Here is a 22,825-nt window from a genome sequence, read left to right as displayed (position 1 = left end):
CCTAAACTTCTTCTCAAATGTAAAGAAAATCTAGTATATTCCGTACAAAAGGTGCTTGTCGCTGACTGTGGGATTCAATGTGGTGAATCCTCTGAGCTAGAATTGTCCCTGGCCCATTATCAGTGAAGCTTCATTGACTAGGGCTTTCCTACAGCCAGGATGTAAACTTTGAACCTTTTGCATATATCTTAGTTTTATCCTTGAGTGCCATCACTGTGTCTGGCAACCTAGTTTCCCTTAATAACTGTTACCTTTTTTATCCATTATTTTGGGAAAAGATACTTTTTCTGAGAGCACATATGCTATTTTTGTATTTGAGTAACTTATCTCTTGCAATTTTCATCTTTCGTAGGTTCACAATCGAAATGGGTTATTTATTTGTGCTAGTAAGTGGATGTGGGTAAACCAAGCCAAAACGGACAGCACGTTTGCCAGGGAGATTGCCCGATGCTTGTGGCAGGCACAGGAATTAATCCGCAGGAGTGTTACGAGCAAAAGTATGTATGCGAAAGCTAAAGGAAGGTGGTGAGGCCAAGCCAGCATTGACACCACAAAATCTTGGTGCATATCTAAGTAAGTAGACCCTGTCCTGCTAGCTCATGTTTTCATAAGGATTGCAAAGTGTTTGGAAGTTAAAGGAGTAATGCCTATCACACAGTGCTTTTTCTGCACGAATATAATGGGCTGTCGGTAAGATCGGGTTGTATTGAGGTGATCTCTCATATGGGCCGACACAGTTTACATCTACACATCAGGGGCATGCATAGCTGTATGCGTATATTTAGTGCTGTGCTCTAGCTCACTAACAAAAACTATCATTTAGTTTTTATAGTGGTATTAAAGGTGCATTAATCTTTCCTATAAACAATTCTGCACTGGCATCTATGCAGTGTTTTCCGTCTGCATATTCCGCAGTGCGGTAGCAGAGAGCTGTGCTATCTGTGTATTCACTTGCATGAGCTTGTTATACTTGTTCATTTAATGTAAAATACTTGTGGAAAAGTATTAGACTATTTCTGTGGTCTTGTATTGCAATTCTGCAGCCATTTATATTGTTTGTAAAACACGAACATTTAACAGAGACAGGAACAAGACAATGCGAGGTCGAGCACTTGCTTTCAACTGCTGTGGTTAATGTTGAAATATCAATTTACATAGGTAAAAAACTCATAAGCCTCCGTGTTTTCTTTTTCCTGTTTTTCTGTGAGATTTTCACGCTTTACTCAATATCATGCAAGAACCAGCCCATTCAGTTATGCAGTGGAGCCACCTATTGTGCATGTCAGTTCCAATGGCTTGTTAGAATCTAACAGTGCCGGCTGCTTTGTTTACATTTTTTTGCAGAGGCATACGAGCACTTTGTTTCAAAAACGCCAAGCACCATGGATACAGAGGCAAGGAGGCTGAAGGACCTGAACAAGCATCTGGCCACCATGCTTCGGGATGCAAAATAAAGATGGTTTGTGTTCATTGTGGGCCCTAAAAAGTGTCCTCTTTGTCTCCGAGCTGGCACATCGGCCGACTCACATGGTAGAAATGAACTCGCTGTAATGTTGGCAGTAGATGTTACTGTGTCAAACTTCACCAAAAATATTGCATGAACACAACTCATTCAACACAAATGAGAACACTTGTAGAATGCAGCTAAACAAGAATGGTGTCATTTTGCATAGCTGAACGAGAATATTTTCATGTAGCATACACAAACGAGAACGATATCGTTGAGCATAGACGTGCGAGAACTATCTCGTCAAGCATAGCTATGCGAGAATAATCTCGTTTAATGTACCCATACGAGAACGATCTCGTTCAGTGACGATGTCCTCTCGTACACATGTGATATACGACATCGTTGAGTCTACGGAGCAATAATAGCGTAGAGAAGTTCTCGTACAATTCTCATACATATTTTTTCAATAGGGTGGGCACGTGAAACACTATAGTTAGATTTTTAATGTTGAACCTGTCTTAGGATTCACTATTACTTTTTCTGCACACTTGGCACTCGAAGCTGGCGCTCATACATGGCGATTTGTCAGTGTGTATAGACTATTACGCTTTAACTTGCGCGATCTCCCTCTATCCTACTCAACGTTTACAAAATCTATGAATCACTGCAGAAAATTTATAAATAATGGACTGGCCCCTTTTTTCTTGTTCGTGACCTGAATAAAATATGGGCTGCGTCATGTGACTCGTAATCGATGGTATAAGCGTAGTTGAACATTTCCAACTTCAGTAGCACTCAATCAATTAAGTACAATACGGTCATTATTCAAGCCGGGAATGACAGCAAGGGGCGTTGTACTTTACTCATAAGTTCTATGATATAAAATAGAGCATCAGTAACTTTGTTATCTTAGTAACAAGAGCCGCACGCACTAATAACGAACTAACCAATTAGAGAGCTTGTTGTCGTTCGTCTCCTTCGCTTCACGTATTCTTTATGGGGCTGCTACAAATTTTGGAAATATCCTCTTAGCCCGTATTTCACCGCAAGACGGTGGCACCTATGACAAGCTTATCTCTAGAAGCGTCCCACGTTGGGGCGCTTGTCGAAGTGGTAATACAAAGTTATTAAAGAACTCAGCTTTCTTTGAGAACAGACAGCAATTTTTTCTTGCCTGATCAGTTTGCTGGCCTATCGCGAAGACAGGGTTATCTAGCAGAGGGGTAAAAACCGCACGGCTGTGCTAGTGTTACCGTACCAGGGGATGTTACACGAGAGATCAACACGGGTAAAGAAATTCATATTTTAGATTCTCTTGAATATTTTATATTTTGTGCGCATATCACTGGGTAGCACGAAAGTGAATGCAGCTTTTTTGCCAAATGAATGTTTTAGGAGGAAAAAAATTGCGAAACTCTTGACTGTGGAGGTGCTTATTTCATGCACAAGACATTGTCGCAAATTCACAAAAATGTGAAATAGAATATGTTACAGCTACAAAGAATATATTTTGTTCTGTAGAACGCAGACGTAAAGGAGGGTCAGCTAGCACTGTTTGAGGCTTGTGTGCAAAATGGATGTTAGAATAACTGCTTCATTTGCAACAATTTTCAAAAATTGCTATATTTACAATTTTTTTATCAGCTAAACCAATCCATGTAGCTTATTGAAATTTCGTGCACTGTGAGACCGTGGCCTATTCAACAATTGTGTTGAATATTGTTACTGTATCACAAGTTACCATTTTTACAATTGGCCTCAAACATGAAGTTTTGACGAAAATGAACGCTATCTAAAAACATCAAAATATATAAAAACATCGTCAATCTTTCTCAAAATCTCGTAAACAGCTGTTCGCAGGCACTTATAAAAGGATATTCAAAATATGTTGCATTAGTTTGTTTGTAATGACAGTATAGGTCACGCGAGAGCTTCGCCAGAATGCAGCAAGGTGCTTAGAAAAAGGAACATCGGGATAAAAAATACGTGCATAGGGCTCTGACTTGCCTATACTTGACCATTACTGCGACAGAAAGGCAGTTTTGGTAGTGTTAGGCAGCTGGCAGCTGGAAATATCGGCCAGCTAACCCTGCCCTAACTAACACCAACACCGCTCACACCACCGCCTCTTAGGTTATATAATGACGTTTATACAGGGTGTTTGAGCTAACTTTTGCCAGTGTTTATAAATATGCCGATGCACACTAAGACGAGGCGACCAAATGCATGTTGCTCACATTTATATGTAGTGTACCGCGCTATTTTTTGTATTTTGCTCAATTAGATAATTGTTCAACTTTTATTAACCAACCTCTGAAGGAACGAAGCTAGGCCGGAAATTCCAATTAGAAAGTTGTAGAGCGCTTTGCAAAACGCCCGATTAGACAGTTTGTAACTTTCTATCCATTAAGTATCAGTGTTTTTCAGTTTATTGGGGATGGCCGAGAAATAAAAAGAAAATTCCGCATCATAAGAAGCCAACAAACATAGACACCAAGGACGGCACAGGCGAAATTACTTGTACTTACTAAATAAATGAAACAACGATAAATTAATGGAATTGAGACTGGATGAAAAAACAACTTGCCGCAGTTAGGGAACGGTCTCACGCATTCGCATTACGCGTGCGATGCTCTGCGAATTGAGCTACCGCCGACGCCTTTTCCTTATCCACTTTCTTCGGTATGCGTGTTTCCTACTAGAACCCTACGAGTGCTTGGCCAGCCCCACAACTCCCTAACCTTGACGGCTGATGTGGAACATCCTTTCTACCGCAGGCGTCACGAGTACGGGATCTTTTTGGGAGAAGGCAACTGGTCAATAAACCCCCGCATGCTACCTGAAGACATCAATGTTGCCGGATTTGAGACCTTCGTTACGTAATAAGCGAGAAGAAAGGGGGTTAACCGAGGGGCGCGATTTTTATTAGCTATATCATAAAAAGCCAACAAACACTGACATCAAGGACAGTATAGGATAATTACTTGTATTTACTAAATGAATTAATCAAATGATAAACTAATGGAAATGAAAGTGCATTAAAAAGCAACTGGCCTCAGGTGGGGAACGATTATACATCGCATTACGCATGCGATCGGGCTCCTTGGTTAACCCCCTTTATTCTCGTTTATTGCATAACCAGGATCTCGAATCCGGCAACATTGATGCCTTCAGGTAGCATGCGGGGGTTTCTCGACCAGTTGTCTTCACCCAGAAATATCCCGTCCTCGTGACGTCAGCGGCAGAAAGAATGTTCCACGTCCGCCGTCAAGTTTTGTGAGCGGTGGCGCTGGCTAAACACTATCTGGGTTCTAGTAGGAAACATAGATACTCAAGAAAGTGAATGGGAAAACGGCGCCGTGATAGCTGAATTGGCAGACCAACGCAAGCGTAATGCGAGGACGGGGGATCGCTCCCCATCTGCGGCAAGTTGCTTTTCATCCACTTTCATTTCCATTAACTTATCGTTTCTTTAATTCATTTAGTAGGCACAAGTAATTTCCCCTATTTTGTCCTTGGGGTCAGTGTTTGTTGGCTTATTATGATACGCTTAATAAATATCGGGCCCCTTGGTTAACCCCCTTTCTTCTCGTTAAAAAGATACCACGTGACATGTGCACTTGCACGCCGTGATTGCAGCGCTCCCATATACAGTACGCGTGCAAACGAACATAGCAAATAGCAGGGCGTGTTGCCGTTGGATGTGCGATTCACGCCACCGATGTGCTTCCCTCGCCCGGTTCGTGACAGTGACAAGCAGACGCAGAGGCAGCACATGCGGCTCAATGCTATGTTCGTTTGTGCGCGAAACGCTTGGGAGCAGTGCAATCACGGCGCGCAAGCGGGTAAGTCACGTGGTATTTTTGTGTAATTCGTGGACAAGCTCAGTAAGCTGAAAAGCACTAATACTTGATAGAAAGGTAGAAACTGTCTAATCGGGCGTTTTGCAAAACACTCTACAACTTTCTAACAGCAATTTTTGTTTAACCTCGTTGATTCGGAAGTTGGTTAATCAATCTTGACTAATTATCTAATTAAGCAAAATACAAAAATAGCGTGACGCACTACATGCAAAAGTGAGCAACATGCGTTTGGTTGCGTCGTCTGAGCGTGTACCGGCATATTTTTAAGCACTGGTTAAAATTAGCTCAAAAACGCTGTATAATGACCAGTAAATTTTTAGCGGCATTTACCTGCCGTACACTCTGTTACCTATGTGCATTCACAGAGAGCTAGCCGTTAACTCTGTAGCGCACCACGAAATACAAACCTTCATCAACAGAAGGAACAAATTACCTACGCTGCAAGCTGCGCACACATTTTGTTAAGTAAAATGAGCCATGTGAAGGTTATGTTGGCGCTTCTTTATTCCCATTAAAGCGAATGTGTACTTTACTAAATGCATAAGTATTAACCATAAGGCCAGAACTGCCTTTCTGTCGCCATCATGGTCAAGTTTAGACAATTCAAAGCCTTATGCACATTCTTTTTACCTGATGTCCCTTTTTCTTAGCACCTTGCTACATTCTGGCATAGCTCTCATTTCTATAACATATATTGTCATTATGAACAAAATAATGCTACATGTTTTTCAATATTCTTTTTCAAGTGTCTGTGAACCGCTCTGTACGAGATTTTCAGCAAGCTTTAGCATGGGATTTTTCTTCACTTTGATTCTTAAATAGCGTTCATTTCCGTCCAAAGTTTTCATTTGAGGCGAATTGTAAAATTGGTGTGCTTCAGTGCATGAAACAACGTTTTGTTAAGAAATTAACTGGAACGCCAGTGCATTTCTCCGCAAAGTTCTGGAATTTATATCGCGAAACATGTGTCATCTTGAAAATTCGTTCCAAGCGGATCCGCCTTGCGAACTCCACTGTTCTATTTTTAAATGGCAATATTGTCCATAATGTTTTAGTTAAACATTTAATTAGTGAATTTTTCTAATCAGTCGATTTTGCATCTGAATTTTTCGTGCAAACATTGCCCGGCCTTTCGAGTAGACCAGCTCTTGGGCTAGAATTGTGATATCTACCACAGGCAACTTTTAAAGATAGAGGAAAGTGTTCGCTGAAACACTCTGCATAGGTATATATACTGTGCTAGTACCAACTCTGTGAAAACAAAAGCACTCACTTGCATATTTGATTCGACACGATTAAGAACCTCATGTTTGGATTTTATAAATGTATAATTACTTCTAGCTCTTAGTGTATGAGCACTGTACTTGAACTAGACCTTTCTTTTTTTGAAAAATACGGGTTGTTCGAGATGTTGTGCCGACGGTACACTGCTACAAACAACGTCTGTGTAATCTTGCAAAGTCGACCGTGAGCAACCAGAACGAAAAGTAGCACACAACAAGTCGGTGGGGATCTGCTCAGTCTTTTTTGCCGCCGTCATTTTTGTGCAGGGGTTACGAATGTGCCAAGGAATCATGTAACAGAAGTACCTGAGTTGTAGAATGGACGTGCTCACACCCTCACTATTCTAACAGTCCATATACCACGGAACGAATATTACAGCGGTTTCTTGTCAAAGTAGCCTGCAACCTGCTGCGACGGCATTCGAGAGATCCGAAAAGCTGGCTTGTAGAAACAAAAGATATTGCGAATACTGGTCGTCAGCGCGCAAGATAATTTCTGTCGCACGGGCAACTAGGTCAAGAGGGCCACGGCTATTTGCATTCCCTTTGTTTTGTGCAGATGTCACGTGCGGGCCACGGATATTTTCTCTCATGTATACCAATTTTGCAGTACCGACTTCTACTTCTTTCTCGACTGCACTGTCGGTCTCATGTAGTGCACCATAGAGCTGCAACGGCGCTCCTCATTACGTCAGGATTGTGACGAACCTGGCTTTTGCCAGGTCCCTATTCCTGCTATGCCGCAGATGTCTCACGTGTTGCTTCCCGTCATGTCCCCTCTGCGTATATTTAGAACACAATACGATGATCTCGAACCTAACGCTAAACCTTGTTTCGGGGTCAACGCTTTGCGTTCAGGCCAAACTGCTACTTTAATTTTACACCAATGTTGAAACAAAGAAGTTCCCTCGTTTAGGGTACCTTGAGCGACCGCCGAACTTGCCTCGTTGCAACGGGATGAGCGAGCGCCCTGTTCCGCGATTAATGCGAATTCACCGTCTCAATATTGCAAGGGAGGCAGGTAGGGATGGCTGGGCGCTTCAGGCAGCGTAGATTGGCAAAGTGGGCGGATTTCCACTTATTCCCTTCCCCTCTTACAGTTAAACTATGCATTTTATTGATTCTGTTGATACTTAACGCGACAAACAAACCATTTTAATATTGCAGTCGTAATTTAGTGTCTCATTGACAGGCTATTGCTCCATGGAGCTATAGCCTGTCATTTCTTTGTTCGCTAAACTCGACGTTTAAGCTTCTGGAGCCGAATAAATAAACGCTAGTTTGGTGAAGTTAACAGACAGTTTATTCGGCTCTCGCAGGTGCTTTAGTGCACTGAAATATTAACAGCGCCAGGAACCGCCGACGCATTTAGGGTGGCGTTGGCGACAATGAAGCGTTGCAGCTTTTTGATTGAATATTTTCCCCAATCATTCCAGACAAAAAAACTGAACTTTGTTTAAAGTTTTAAAGGGCAAAGCGTGAGAAGCTCTATTAAAAACAGTGACAATATTTTTTTATCGTATCCTGTCCCCATCCGCAAGCTGCCAATTCTTTTCACAGATTTGGCTCTCTATTGACGCAACCAATACCGTACGCCTCAGTAGCCCCAGACAGCATAAATTAGATATGGCTAAATGAAGTGCACCATCGGCTTCACAACAAGTGCGCATCTATTCCCTGCACAATGATGCTTTCTTTTGTTAGCAGTATCTAAAGAGCAAAGCTTTCGCCGAAAGTAGAGCAATAATTAAATATACAACACGATATAACGAGTACGCAGGCCAACTGTGGCACATTTACTCCTCTTCGACATCCTGTCTGAATAGACGGTGATCGTAAAAACAAATTATCACGGGCTTGATATGTGGAAAAAGAGAAATAACAACGGATCGTTTTCTACTTTTTTCTTGGGATCTCGGGCGCCTATAGAATACCACGGTGCATGCTCAATATCCGCATGTGTTGAGGGCAAGGATCATGTGGACAAAAACACAGTGCTGCTCTTACCACATTGCTTGCGTTCCACGCATTGTCCATTGTTTCTATAGAAGTTTTCTTTGCATAGGCACTTGGCATCGTCATAACCGCATTCCAACGTAACTTTTGCTGAGCATCCAGTGTCTTGCACTTTTGAGTTGCTGCAGTAAACTTTATATTCATTTTTGCCGCACTCTGCAACAAGGAGCGAAATCAAACGGTGAACATTAAGAAGTGGTTTGCTTTTCAGGCTCTCTCACTACGGAAATGGCCCGCTTTCATGCATATGTTCTTTTTTTCAGACACTGTTGCACAATAACGGAAAACATTATCACAGCTCATCGCATTCACCACTTCGCACTGACGTTCGTAAAGTTTAACAGTCTTGTGTGAAAAGCGATCATTTTTCGCATAAGGTGGCATTTTTGTCAGTAATCAGTGTGTATGCCAACTTAACGCAATTTATGTTTTCCTGCCTGTCCACTTCGACATCGGTGTCATATATGACCGATGTTGGAAATTTATCAAACATTTATTTTCACAGCTCCCGGCTACAACCATGAAGTGTTCTCATCATTTCCCTTTTAAGTTCCTACAAATCGCAACCTCCATTTTAATGGAGCAAAGAACAGCGGGTATATTAATGGGAGCAAATATCAGCAGATCCTACTTTAATGCTCCGGTTCCACACTTCAGTATACCGTAATAAATCGCAAATAATTTTACTTTACTCAGGCTTAGGTTGTTTACCTCCTTCGGAAGAGAAATACATCTTCCGTGGAACTTTAATAGCCTCCCCATGCACCAACAGAATCAACCATGAAGTTGGCAGTATGACGGAAGCCCGTCTGGTCGGGACGATGCATACTCAAAAGGAAGAGGCCTGGACACCATCATCCATCATCATATGCATTATTCCGACCAGACGGGCTTCCGTCCTACTCTCAACTTCATCCATTTGCGACAGGCGTACGGCCAGCAAGGGATCGATAACTATTTTAAACCATTTTGGTCGGTGTCCAGACCTCTTCCTTTTAAGTAAGAATCAACCATATAGCTACGTAATTCCTAGCCTAATTTGCTTGATCATCAGGTGCATCCAACTGACTTTTCCTTCATTTGGCGAAAAACTATATTTTAAAGCGAAAGCTTTACTGGCCACGAACTTGCGATTTCGTCGTGGTCCTGATTCGAGGAGGCGCATCACGTCACACCGCGTTTCTCGTCACACCGCGTTCCTGGTCGTTGTATTCGCCTCCGCTCGTTTCTCCAGCTGCGTCGCTTGCCTGATAACATATCAGAGGATTGAAAAGGAGAGCTCGCGTGCGCCGCAACAACAGTTGAGGCGGCACTATGGACGGCGACAATTCTGATAAGCAGGAAGAGGCCTCGAATCGACATCGGAACGAGATGAAGAGGAAACGAATCACCCAGGAAACAGACGAACAACGCGCCTAATGACTGGCTAAACGCCGCAACATAGCTGGACAACCAGACTAACCTGGACTTACAATCAAGATTAACCAAGGCTAACCATGCTATGCCTTAGATTTCGCTACGTATTATTAGATTCGTCGGACGATCCTACCGCTGTCAACAAGGTGTAGCAGTCGTCGGACTATCTCGCCGCTGCCACCATTTGAAGGAGATGAAGGTCGTAGACAGGAACTCGGTGAACAGGATTTATTTACATATTAACAGTTTGAGCAAGATACATTGGCAGTCTAGCGCGACTCCCATATGGAGCCCGCAAGACTAACATACAGCAAACAGCTTACGAGCACACAGCTCACTAGTGCACATCTAGCCTGACAAAGAGCACTCAGCTCCCGACAACGAGCACGACACGAGCACCCTCTAGCAGCCGGCAAACGCTGCTTATAAGCTCTCCGCTTGACGTCATAGTTCGACGTCATCGTTCGGCGTGGACGGAGCACGAATGGTCGGGAATGTTCGTCCGATCATTGTAAACTTGCCGCCGCCCCGCAGTATGGCTCACACACACTAATGCACACAAGTTCGAGCCCATACACACAAAGGCTCCGGAGTCAACGACCGAGGGCTTCGTAGAACTGTGCTCCGTCTCGGGTGGCGCGGCGGAGTACCACATTCCTGAGCTGACCGCGCGCCACGTGGCTGCCGGTCATCCACAGTTCTCGGAAGGGCTCCCTGTCTGGTGGGCTTGGAACACGTGCAGCGGGCTGAAAGCTGGCACGTTGCCACCCCGTACGGCCATTCCTAACAGTATATCCTGGCATAGCCGAGCTAAGCCACTGCCAATTTTTGTAAACCCGCATTGCTGCTCACTATGTGACTTGCTTATCTCCACATCTGTCGCTTTTATTTTAACAGAAAGATTAAATGCACTGGCTTTGCCTCTGTCGGGGCCAATTTCTCTGGTGACTTCAACTCAGACAAAAACTCCGTCACCGCGCTAACCGACACTATTCATATTGAACGATACTACTATTAGGGCGACTAAAAACTAACTTTGAAAACAGCAGACTCAGTAATTAAAGTAGAATATTTAAAGTAACTGACATTAAGTGAACATGAACTAAGTGAAACATTGCAGTCAAATAATGTTCCTGCAAGGGCTTGTGGCAGCAGACTGTCATGTTACTTGTTTCTTGGTGTCCACTCCTTATTTCCCTGCACAAAACTGTTTGGCAAATCACTGGCACATATACACAGTACGAATCAGTTGAGCAGATGTCAATGTGACCCTTGTATCAAGCTGCCCGGCAACGCATTACGGTGCCTAGGCTGATAGATAAGGCATCGGGCAGACTCATGGAAAGGCTAGGAAGGCGCTCAGTCAATCAACTCAAAGGCGGCGGCTTCAGATGGTGTCGCTGTAGGACGCCAGTAGAATAGGATAGTGGGGGAAGTCGTGATGCAGAGGACCGTGTCGCTGGTGAGCTACAAGTAAGGAGCAAATAATTTATTTTGTGGCACCTTCGGCTTTTTTGAGCTTCTGCGTTCATCACTAAATTCATTGTTAATGTACTTTTCCTTCGAATACTTTCATTTGATCGGCGTGTTTTTATTTATTCCACTGTTTTTTTGCCATTCTCCTAGTGGCATGTGCAGGAGAAAGGGGAGCCCACACACCATGCAACCTAGAAAGGGCGTACAAGCGACATTCCATCAATTTATCGGATGATCAACTTGTAGAATAATATTTTAGCGATAATATTCTGCGTCATCCTTGGTTGCGTGGCGCTCAGGTACTCCACGAGACTTTTTGTGTGCTTCAAGTTTTTCACCCGGCAGATCAGTACTCGAAGATGCATTCATTATATAAGTTTCCTCCCAACAAAACTACCTGTTAATTTCGTTTGTGATTTGACAGTTCCTACCATATGCACTCCAGCCCTTTTCTTTTCCCTTTAGGTCTCGTTTTCTTGATCTGTGTGCCGTGTGATTGCTTTGACTATATTAATTTATTCTTCGAAAACGTGAATAGGTTTACTTTCAGTCATGAACTCTTGTTTTCAGTAGGTTGTAGAATACCATGGATAACATTTTAGTACCAGCAGACCAGGAAAAAAGGGAGACGTTGACTACACCACGCTATATATATTCAGTAATTTATTACAAGAAAAAAAAACGCACTTGCATACTCCATGCACAGTAGCGCCACACCGGATCAATACGTCCAACTGACGTTTGCAAAAAGGCCGGTTCTTCCTCTAGCAATTCAATAGACGGGGTAAACGCCTTTGACCACTTTGATGGATAGCCTGTGCCTCGATAATTTCGAGCACAGATTTAGTTGTGTGTCTGGCCAGAACCGAACGATCACCACACAAAGGAGCGCAGCTGCATTCATGAAACTAAACAGAGAGATGAGTTCCACAGTAATTTTTCTGGTTTAAACTATGTTTTATTAAGGGACCAAAAAGACAACGTAATTTCAATCATATGTACTCTTTCCACAGGAAAGCAGTAACTCTTGCAACACTGCGCCTTCACCATTCACAAAAGGATTTCAATGTCTCTTGGAAAACCCAACCGCAGATTTTTGGCATGGCTATGCGAACCGATAATTTCTTAGTCGTCTAATGCGTGAAATCTACAATGCAAAGGATTGATGCTTGCAAATCGTGTTTAGTTCATTGAGGGGCACAATTGAATCTCCTGTAAGGTTAATAGTTTCGGAAAACTCGACCTGGTAAAAAGCAATTGCCTTCTTCTTGCAAGAACAAACTTAATAGTTCGGAACGCTGGCTACCTGTTCTTGTTGAGAAGTTATGAGGAAGTGCTACGTTTCCTGATAGAAAACTCTTACATCTGTTTTTCTGCATGTTCTTTTGACCTAACGGGCTTTTGTCACTCTGACTCATAATAAACTACTAACTTGTGTGGAAGATTGCATTGCATGAGGATAGAAAGTTGGGCGAGTTGGTACGGTAACATGATCTTGGATGCTAGCGCGAAGTGACAGGGACACAAACTAGAAGCAGACAGGGCGAGCGCTCTCAACAACATTTTTATTGAAGCGACGAACATGTGTATATATACATATACATATATATATATATATATATATATATATATATATATATATATATATATATATATATATGGGTGATTGCAAAAAACTGCAGCATCAGGACAAGACAAGGTATAAAGACATCAGTTAAGTATATCAGGAGGTAGGGCAGTCAAAAAAGGTTAACAGCAAAAAGACAGCACTTCAGATTAACACACGTGTTGTGAACATACTGAAAGTGGCATTCTAACAGAGACAAAGACGCATGGCTAACGCAAGTCTCTCCTATTTTTTCTTGTGGAATGCCTCAATTATTTCCCGCGTGGTTTGGCATTTGTGCCTTGAAAGAATTCTTGTGTCTTGAAACAAAGGTTTACTACCACAATTGAAACAATGTGACGCTAGCTGTGAAGCATTAGTGTTGTTAAGTGAATGATTATTTTCTTTTAGTCTAATATGAATTCATCGGCCACTCTGTCCAATGTGAGTTTTCCCACACTTGAGTAGAATCTGATAATATATACCAGTGATACAAGGCACAAAAGGGGACACATGTCTAACGCCGCAGTCAACTTTTATTTTTTGCTACCCTGCTCAAGTTTCCTATTTATCATAGGGCACATGATAGACAATTTGTGGGGACCGATAAAACTGTATTGACATCATATTTATTGGCCACGTTCCATAAACCATGGGATGATCCTTTTTTCCTTTTTCTGTTTTTCTTGTTTCTTAGTGGTGCTTTTTACCCATTTTAAAAGTTTTTCGCAGGTTAGTGATAATAAATCCATACGATAACTAGCCCTCTCGAGCCTATCTATTTATTGCGAAAAATTTTGTTGCATATTGTGTGGATATGACTTGGTAATGGCACACCTAAGAGCTGAGTAAGCTATCCCCTGTTTAACAAGTTTGGAATGACAAGAAGAAAATTCAAGCACTGGTTTCTTTGCCATAGGCGAATAGTGCCGACAGACATGCTCCTCCTGGAACGTTAAGCTCAGATCTAAAAACTGTAATTTGTTGTTCTGGATAAGCTCAAGCGTGAAACCTAGACCCCCACCACATTCCCTAAAAACTTAAGGAATTGGCTGTGCGTGCCTTTGGATACGTAGATGACTGCCTGCTGTTTTGTTCTCGCGATAACTACACCAAGAAAGCTAGGATATTATAAAGGTTTTTAGGGAATGGTGGTGGGGGTCTAGGTTTCACGCTTCAGCTTATCCATAACAAGAAATTACAGTTTTTAGATCTGTACATAACGTTCCAAGGGAAACACGTCTGTTGGCACTATTCGCCTAGGGCAAGGAAACCACTGCACGAATTTTTTTCTTGTCATTCCAAACTGGTTAAACAGGGGATAGCTTGCTCAGCTCTTAGGTCTGCCATTACTAAATCATGTCTACAGAATATGCAACAAAATTGTTCACAACAAATTGATAGGCTCGAGAAGGCTAGTTATCCTGTGCATTTATTATCACTAAACTGCGAAAAGCTTTTAAAATGGGTAAAATGCCCCACTAAGAAACAAGAAAAATAGAAAAAGGAAAAAAGGGTTGCTGTAGTGCCCTATGTGCATAGATCATCCCATGGTTTACGGAACGTGGCCAATAGATACGACGTCAATACAGTTTTCTCCGCCCCCCGCAAGTTGTCTATCATGTGGCCTATGATAAATAGGAAACTTGAACAGGGTGACCAAAAAAAGAAAAGATGATTGCAGCGTTAGACATGTGTCCCCTTTGTACCTTGTAACACTGGTATAGTTTATCAGATTCCACTCAAGTGCGGAAAAACTGATATTGGACAGAGCGGCAGGTGCACTAATATTAGACTAAAAGAACACAAACATTCACATAACAACGCTAGTGCTTAACATCTAGCGTCACATTGTTTCAATTGTGGTTCTAAACCTTTGTTTGAAGACATAAAAGTTATATTAAGGCACAAATGCCAAACCACGCGGGAAATAATCGAGGCATTCCAAATCAAAAGATTAGGAGAGACTTGCGTTAGCCATGGATCTTTGTCTTGGTTAGAATGCCACTTTCGGTATCTTGACAACACGTGTTTTAATCTGAAGTAGCATCTTTTTGTTGTTTCCTTTTTTTGACTTCCCTACCTCCTGATATGCTTAACATTTGTCTTTATACCTTGTCATATTCTGGTGCTGCAGTTTTTTGCGATCACCTATATATATGTTCGTCGCTTCAATAAAAATTTAGTTGAGAGTTAGCGCTCGTCCTGTCTGCTTCTAGTTTGTGTCCCTGTTATTCCGCGCTACAATCCAAGATCATGAAGATTGCATTGATGGCTTCGGCGCAACTGCGTTTCCAAACTCAGCTAAGTTATCTGTCAAGGGCTTTTGGATTGCCTCTGCTTGTAGTTCAATTCAACATGCACAAAATACAATAATGATGTATTAATTCAGAAGCAAGGGGCATGGATCGGCTCGTGTTTGGCGCTTATACTTAGCGCCATATTTTTTTTAGCCCATCATAAAATAAGCTTGCCAGATGCAATTATTTGAGCCTTTGTAAGGTGTTCAGATATGTCGATGTCTATTCAGTTCTGTTGAAACGTCGAGTACATTCTACAGTGGATAAATTTTTCGAAGGTTTTACTAAAGCCATTAATCCACTAACGCTGACGGTTGAATCGTCCGCTTAACGAGCACTGAGGTTATTTAGATACCTAGATTGAGTGGTTGGGCCAACATTCGTGTTAGATATATAAGCCTACAGATAAGAAACGCTTGTTACCGTGCAACTCTACCTATTGAATACTAGTTAAATCGAGCATTGCTAACCTATGTCTCGGAAATTCTTTAAAGAAGCCATGCCATCGCACCATTCACACAAGCCCCACGAATCAATGGGAACGGTTGTACACAGGACGGTTTCTGAAGTACTAGTGGGTTCCTATAGCAGATGCTTTGCTGAAATGATGTCTTGTAGAAACTAGCGCTCGGAACGCAGCAAATGAGCAAGCACAAAACAAACGAAAGGTAACGGTTGTGCCTTACCTCCACCGCCCGGCGCACTGTCTTAAAAAAAAAGACACTTTGTACTCACGTGGACACAAATGTTGTTTGTTCACCTGCAGAAACACTTAGCAGAATGTGTCGGTTGACCAGCCCGTGCCGAAATCTACGGTTGGGTGTCCCAAGAGAATCGAAATGCTATTCTGGATTGCGAAGAGGCAGTGGTCAAGTACCCACTGTCATGTGGTAGGAAGTACATAGGACGGATAGGACGGTGTCTTAATGACTGCGTAAGAGAGCATAGCTGCAATGTAAAAAATTACAGTGAACGTTATCTCCCAGTTAGTTGTCATAAATTCCGCTCCACTTCTTTCTTTGGTGATTGTGTGGTTCTGGCCAGGTACAGAGTGGAAGATGTGCGCGAAATTATTCAGGCACAGGGGGCTGTCAATAGGTGTGGTAAAACCAGTGTAAGCACGCAGTCTATCGATCAGCTATATAAAGAAATGGCCTTTTCGGGAAGCTCAGTTCGACGTATTCGTTAGGTAGGGCGCAACTGAGTGGCGCTATCCTTTGTGCTTCCGCGATTTCTTCCAGCGTGTGATGTACCCCGAGGTGCAGTAACTTTTCGTTTCTTGTGTATTGGGGGAGACCCAATGCTGTTCTCTACGCTTTTCTAATGAGCGCGTCAATCTTGTCTTTTTGAGCCTTGTTCCTGTGGACGAACGCCGCCGCATAGGCGACGTGGCTGATCGCGAAGGCCTGACGAGCCGTACGACGTTTCTTTCTCTAATGCCCCTCCTGTTGCTAGAGACTCTGTATTAGCTGAATAGTCACCGTGACTTTATTTTCAAGGCGTGTTATAGTTTCCGTGTTTGTTCCCCTGGCTTCGATCCAGAGACCCAGGGCTCTAATGTTTTGGACCATGCGTATCTCCGTGCCTTTTCTGGTGGTTAATCTGATTCACCTTTTGTGTAGTTCCGCTACGTCTCTGGACGGTTTACCGAGCCTCCTGGGGTGTTATAGCAGCAGTTCCGATTTCTCCTGCGAGCATTCTAGTCTGATGCCCTCCAGATAATTTTCAATTGCCTCCACTGCCCCTTGAAGTCTGTTCTCCATATCGCCCTTGCTTGCATCCTTCGTGGTCAAAATCATAATGTCGTCTGCATAAACGGGATGATTAATGCCTTATATTGGCTTCAGCTTTTCCGATAGTCCGATCATGACGAGGTTGAAGAGCATCGGTGACACGACGGACCCTTGCGGTGTGCCAGCGCTGCCCATGTCCACCTAGATGCCCTCCTCCTCGAGCAGTCTGATTCAGGTTGTTCTTCCCGTAAGGAAATTTGGGATATAATTATACGTTCGTTCTCCTAGCCGAGTAGCGCGATTCTGCCGAGGATGGCCGTGTGCTTGACCCTGTCGGATGCCTTCTTTAGACCAGGCCCATGTACTGCCCTCAAGCCCCACCCCGTGGTGTCTATAACATGCTCCTTGAGTTGTATCATGGCGTCTTGGGTAGGGAGCCCTCTTCTGAAGTCAATCGTGTTGCTGTGGTATAGGTCGTTTAACTCCAGGTAGCCGTTAACTCTACTCAGGCAAGCATAATCCATCACTTTACCAACAAAGGAAATGAGAGAGATCGGCCGCATCTTCTGCACTTCTAAGGATTTACCCGGCTTGGGGATGAGGATCACGTCGGACCTCTTCCATTAGTCGGGTATCCCGTCGTTCCGCCAGCAATCGTTGATACAGTCTGTCAAGCGGCTCGTTGCCTGGTCGTCCAGGTTCCGGAGCATCTTGTTGGTCACATTGTCGGAGTCCGAAGCCGACTTGGGGTTTATGGTCTGCAAGACCACCTTGATTTCTTGCTGGGAGAAATCTCTGTCGAGGTTCTCGTTGGGAGAGCCCGAGTAGTTCCGGTGTTCAGCGGCTCGAGGTTTCTCAAGGTACAGCTTGACGATTTCCACACCCATTTCACGGATGTTTCCTTTGTACTTTTGTCTGAGCTTTGTCATTTCCGCTTTCGCCGCTATCTTCGTTCACGACGGGTTGAGCAGGTGCTTGAGGATCTTCCACGTCTTGCCCGTGTTGATGTTGCCATCCATGGCATCCCATACCTCATGCCAATCCTGACTGCATAATTGGGCGCAGTGTGCTTCAATGTTCTTGCTTAGTTCCATGATTTTGCGCCTTAGATTTCTATTGTGTTTTTGCCCTTGCAGACGTATCTGGATGGATTTCTTGGCTTGTACGAGATGCGCGAGCCTGCTGTCCATCCGCGGAGAGTGATCACCACGGTTGTCGTCGTCTTCGTGTTCGCGCCGAGCTCCCCAGTCGTCCCATTCCACCTCGTTCGTGACCTTTCCTACGTCTCGTAGAAGCTCCCCGTTCAATTCTATGTTTCTTACGGGTCCCTGTTCTTTGCCGTCTCTGATTTTGCGGAATTTGTCCCAGTCTACTAGCCGGAACGAATTTTTTATTCCCTTTGTGGCGCGGGCCTCTCCTAGGGCTATGCTGAGTGCTGTGATTGCTCCCCAGGTCCTCAAAGATGTTCTTCCAGGTGATTTTCCCGGCTCTCCTGCATAACGTTAGGTCTGGTGTGGTGTCCCTATGGGGGCCCGCACCCACTCTGGTGTGTGAGGCCGGCTCGTTGAGAAGCGTTAGGCCAGACTTTCCTATGAGGTCGACCAGATCTTTTCCCTTCTTGGACGAGTGTCCATTTCCCCATTGCATGTGTGGAGCGTTGAAGTCACCTCCGATGACGAGCCTGTTGTCGCCCGTGATGGTCATCGTTTCGTTAATTAAATCTTCGAAATTGTGTGTCAGGCCCTTTTTGGACGGGCTACTCTACATGTTCAGGAAGAAAGTGCTGCTCTTGTACCTGCCCGTGTGGCACGATTTCCATGAAGATGTGGCTAATGTTCGCAATTTTTCTCATTATTCACGGGATCGTGACCAGTCTTTTTTTGACTAATGTGGTCACAACTACGTCCCTCCCTGTCCCTTTTGTGCGTTGTTTGTGGGTGACATACCCGGCAATTTTGACATGGTCGAAAGTTTACTGGAGAATGATTACGTCGGGTTTTTTTCTTTTTGCGGCCATTTTAATGCGTTCTGCCATCGTTGCTTTTTTGTTTGAGAAGCTGCGGCAGTTGCACTGCCAGATGTCGAGTCTTCCCTTTTTGGTGCCCGCCATCTTTATGAGATCTTCTCTAGCTCTGCGAGCCACCTGTCGTACTTTAGAACCTGCGCCTTCCTCTCTGCCTCGCTGTCACTAATGCGCGCCGCCAGCATCTCGAACATTTTCTCCATTTTGTCCAAGAGCTTGTTGAGCATGTCCTCAAGGACGTCAGTTTTTTTTTGTGCTAAGTAGGGGTCTCTCGCTCCTCTACCGAAGCGACCTGTTCCCAGGTCTTGGTTTCCGGGAGTTTACGCTTGGCGCTCCCGTTGATTGTTAATTTCTTGATTTTGGCGACTATCGTCGCCGTCGTCTAGTTCGATGTGCTTATCACCAGAATGTTTTGCGTGTGGTTGGAGCAGATCGTGATGATTTCGTTACTGCTCACTCCTGCTTCATTGCGTATCGCCTCGTCTAGGCAGGCGCTGCACGTGTTTCTGATGGTCAGCCCGTCTCTCGGTCTGACGACTTTCTTGATGTAGTCTCTGGGTAGCCTGGGCATCTTGTTCGCTCGTAAAATCTTGTTCACTATGCTCTTCCCGCCTTTGCGCGTCGGACTTCTCCAGCGGGTGCCTTTCTTGTCCGCCTCCTGGATAGTGTTCACGCGGCCCTTTCTTTTGTGCGTAACTTCGATCCATCCATCCGCGCCGCCGTCCTCGGCTCGGCTCGCGGGATCATTTCTTTCTTCTCTGGACTTGGCATTCAAGGTTTCCTCAACTTCTGCCTCGTCTACTACCATTTCGGAAGTGCTTCCGATCCTCTGGTTTGCACTGTGACACCGTTTTCCGCCATGCCGGGGGCCGGTAGGGTCTGCTATAGGCCTAGCCGGCGTTAAGCTTAGCTGCGTTTCTCACTTCGAAAAATCCTTGAAAAAGATCGCTCGCCCCGGGTCTCGGTGTCTCTGGGTTCGGGTCGATTTCTCTATCCGACGATGGTGGGTTTTCAGGTATTTGGCTCGATAATTCTGCGGAAAACATTCATAAAGGCAGAGCCGTCGCGAAGTGCGTCGGCAGCGCTGGCACTACTTCTTATTCCCCCCGCCCCGCCAGAGCATTCAGATTGTAGGCAAAGTCCTGGGTCGGGGCACAAAATGAGATAGAAGTTTTCAATGTCAGCGCCTGTAAAACACAGCAGAAGTTATACGACGTCCTTTTCTCGCCGTCGCCGCTGCGAAAGTGTGCTGCCTAAATCACGCCCCTGTGCAAAGTCTTTCTGTCGTGGCGCCGCTGCTGTTCGCTGATAATCTGCGCTGCAAAACGACGCAGTTACTTCCAGGCAGACAGGTAGAATGGGCACGGAAAATTTGAAGTTCAGTCCAGGTGATTGTTGGCAAAGTCTTGGGTCGGGGCGCGACAGGAGATTGAAGTTTTCGAAGTCTGCGCCTGTAAAGCAAAGCAGAAGTTATACGACGTGCTTTCCTCGCCGTCGCCGCTGCCAAAGTGCTCTGTCGAAATAAAGTGTGCCTACTGCTCCCGTTCTTCGAACGGGAGCAGTAGGCACACCTTATGGGGGTGAAATGCGAAAGCACCTGTGTACTTGAATTTAGCTACAGGTTAAATGCTCCTGCTTTTCCAAATTATTTCGCAGTACCTCACCATGACGTACCTCATATTCCTATCGTGGTTTTCGCGCATGAAGCAACATTATCTTTAGGCACACTTTCTATTCTTCCGGAGGTGAGACACGACGAATTATTCCAAACACATGGTGCAGGTAAACGTCTGTCCGCGGTCGGTTGACCAGGCAATATCGGTTCTTTCTAGTGTAGTGTGTGCCAATGTAGGTTATGGCTTAATCATAGTGCATGTGGGCTTAGGTGGTGCTCGTGAAGGGGAACTGGGCCTCTACCAGCATGAGACGCGTCAGGCGAGTCCGATCAGTGTCGCGACCTTGAAGACGACACGGCCGACATGCGGGCTGGTGTCGAGCAGAGGAGCTCGCAGGCTGCCTTTTTACTCGGGCAGGAGCTGCTGTTGTTTTCGGGTTGCTGTTAGACTCGTTGTACCATTAGCTGAAGAGCAGCGAGCGCGGCTTATTCAGCCATGGCGGTGTCGTATGTTTGTTGTCCGGATTACCAGATGTATGATTTGGCCATCGGCAGTGCAACTAATACGAAAACTGCTTGTAAAACGTAGGCTTATTTCTCTTGAAATAGCCTTAGCACACGTGGGTGTAGTCGGGCGTTATCCCAGTGGTCCGTATGGCGAGAAGCGAATTACGGAAGCATGCAGCCTGTCTATATTTTGTATACCACGTCTATGAAGAAGCCTGGCAAAGTCCTTTTCGCAGCAATGCTGCGACGCATGACCACATGACCACATGACAATATTATGGGCAAAATAGCCAGCAAGCACGAGTTTTTCCCCGATTTTACGCTTGCGTTAAGCTTTGCATAAATAACTACTGGCATACGTAATAATATGCCCTGTCTTCCTATTATGTTGAATGCACTGATTCGACACTAAGTATAGTGGCCTAAGTGTGCACCTCAGTGGAAGAAAATTGACGCACGTGAGACACAAGGTATCATGACGTTCTCAAAAAAATTGCAGACTAACTCTGTGTTGTCTTGTGCTTATACCGAACGAAGGTTGCGATCAACTCAACCAATGGGATGCCCTCTGCCTCACAACGACTCGTAAAGTGTCCTAGCTTACGATTTGAGCCATATTGTTATCAATGCTGCGGAGCGCTCGGAAATAAATTAAAGGGTCTGTTTGTTACCGCAGTATCAGTGAAACACGCAAGTGTGTCGTAAAAGTACTGCTACTGATGTTTGCTGCTGGTGCGTCTGTAGGAAATTGCTTATTATGCTGTAGAAATGCTGCTTGATGAAGCAAGTATGTTGGCAAGTGTTGAAACTCCGTCACGTGAGACTGCAAGAAACGTAGTGGCATTTTTCGTAGAGTTCATTGCGCATAAAATAAATTAACGTACCTAGAAGGCTTGAGCAAGAAATAATTCTTGCAGAAGTGCATGGAAGGTAGAGTAGGGTTGTAAGCACAATCGCTATATTCTGCTTCATCCTTTTCCAAGTGCTCTTGCGTGGAAGATCCCACATTTCTGCGTCAAACCAACAAACGTAATAAAACATCGTTACTTTTCTCACGTGAAGAGTCTTAAAGATGTTATGGCACATGCGAAGAAACAAGAAAGTGGCTGCAAGTATTAATGTACAAATACATCCGGCTTATCACGACAATAGCACGTATCATGCGATTAACATTCTTTTCGGAGTTTACCCAGGTTGTGGTATGCTTCTCTGTGTGGCCGTATGTAACCTATTTCACGTCAACTCCGATCAATAGTCCATCTTCTAATGAGTAGAGGAAAGCGCTGAGGGCACTGAGTCCGATGAGGAAACTGGGTTCGAAACCAACCGTCTTACCAACTTGCATCCCTGGGCGTGTGCAGCTGTACCATTAACGTCGTCGGCGCCAACTTGGGCCACGGGTTATGTGCCACTGGGGAATGTGCGGCTCTTCAGTAGCACCCGCTCGGTTCCTTCCTGCTCCTTCCTACTGAAGTATTTGTTTCGCGCTAATATGTAGCTTCCAGATTAGAATAAACCCCTTTCATGCCAACTTTGG

The sequence above is a fragment of the Dermacentor andersoni genome, unplaced genomic scaffold, assembly GCF_023375885.2.
Source record: "Dermacentor andersoni unplaced genomic scaffold, qqDerAnde1_hic_scaffold ctg00000039.1, whole genome shotgun sequence".
NCBI classification, from domain to species: Eukaryota; Metazoa; Arthropoda; class Arachnida; order Ixodida; family Ixodidae; genus Dermacentor; species Dermacentor andersoni.
The sequence above is the reverse complement of the archived record's forward strand: the minus strand, read 5'-3'. Positions refer to the sequence as shown.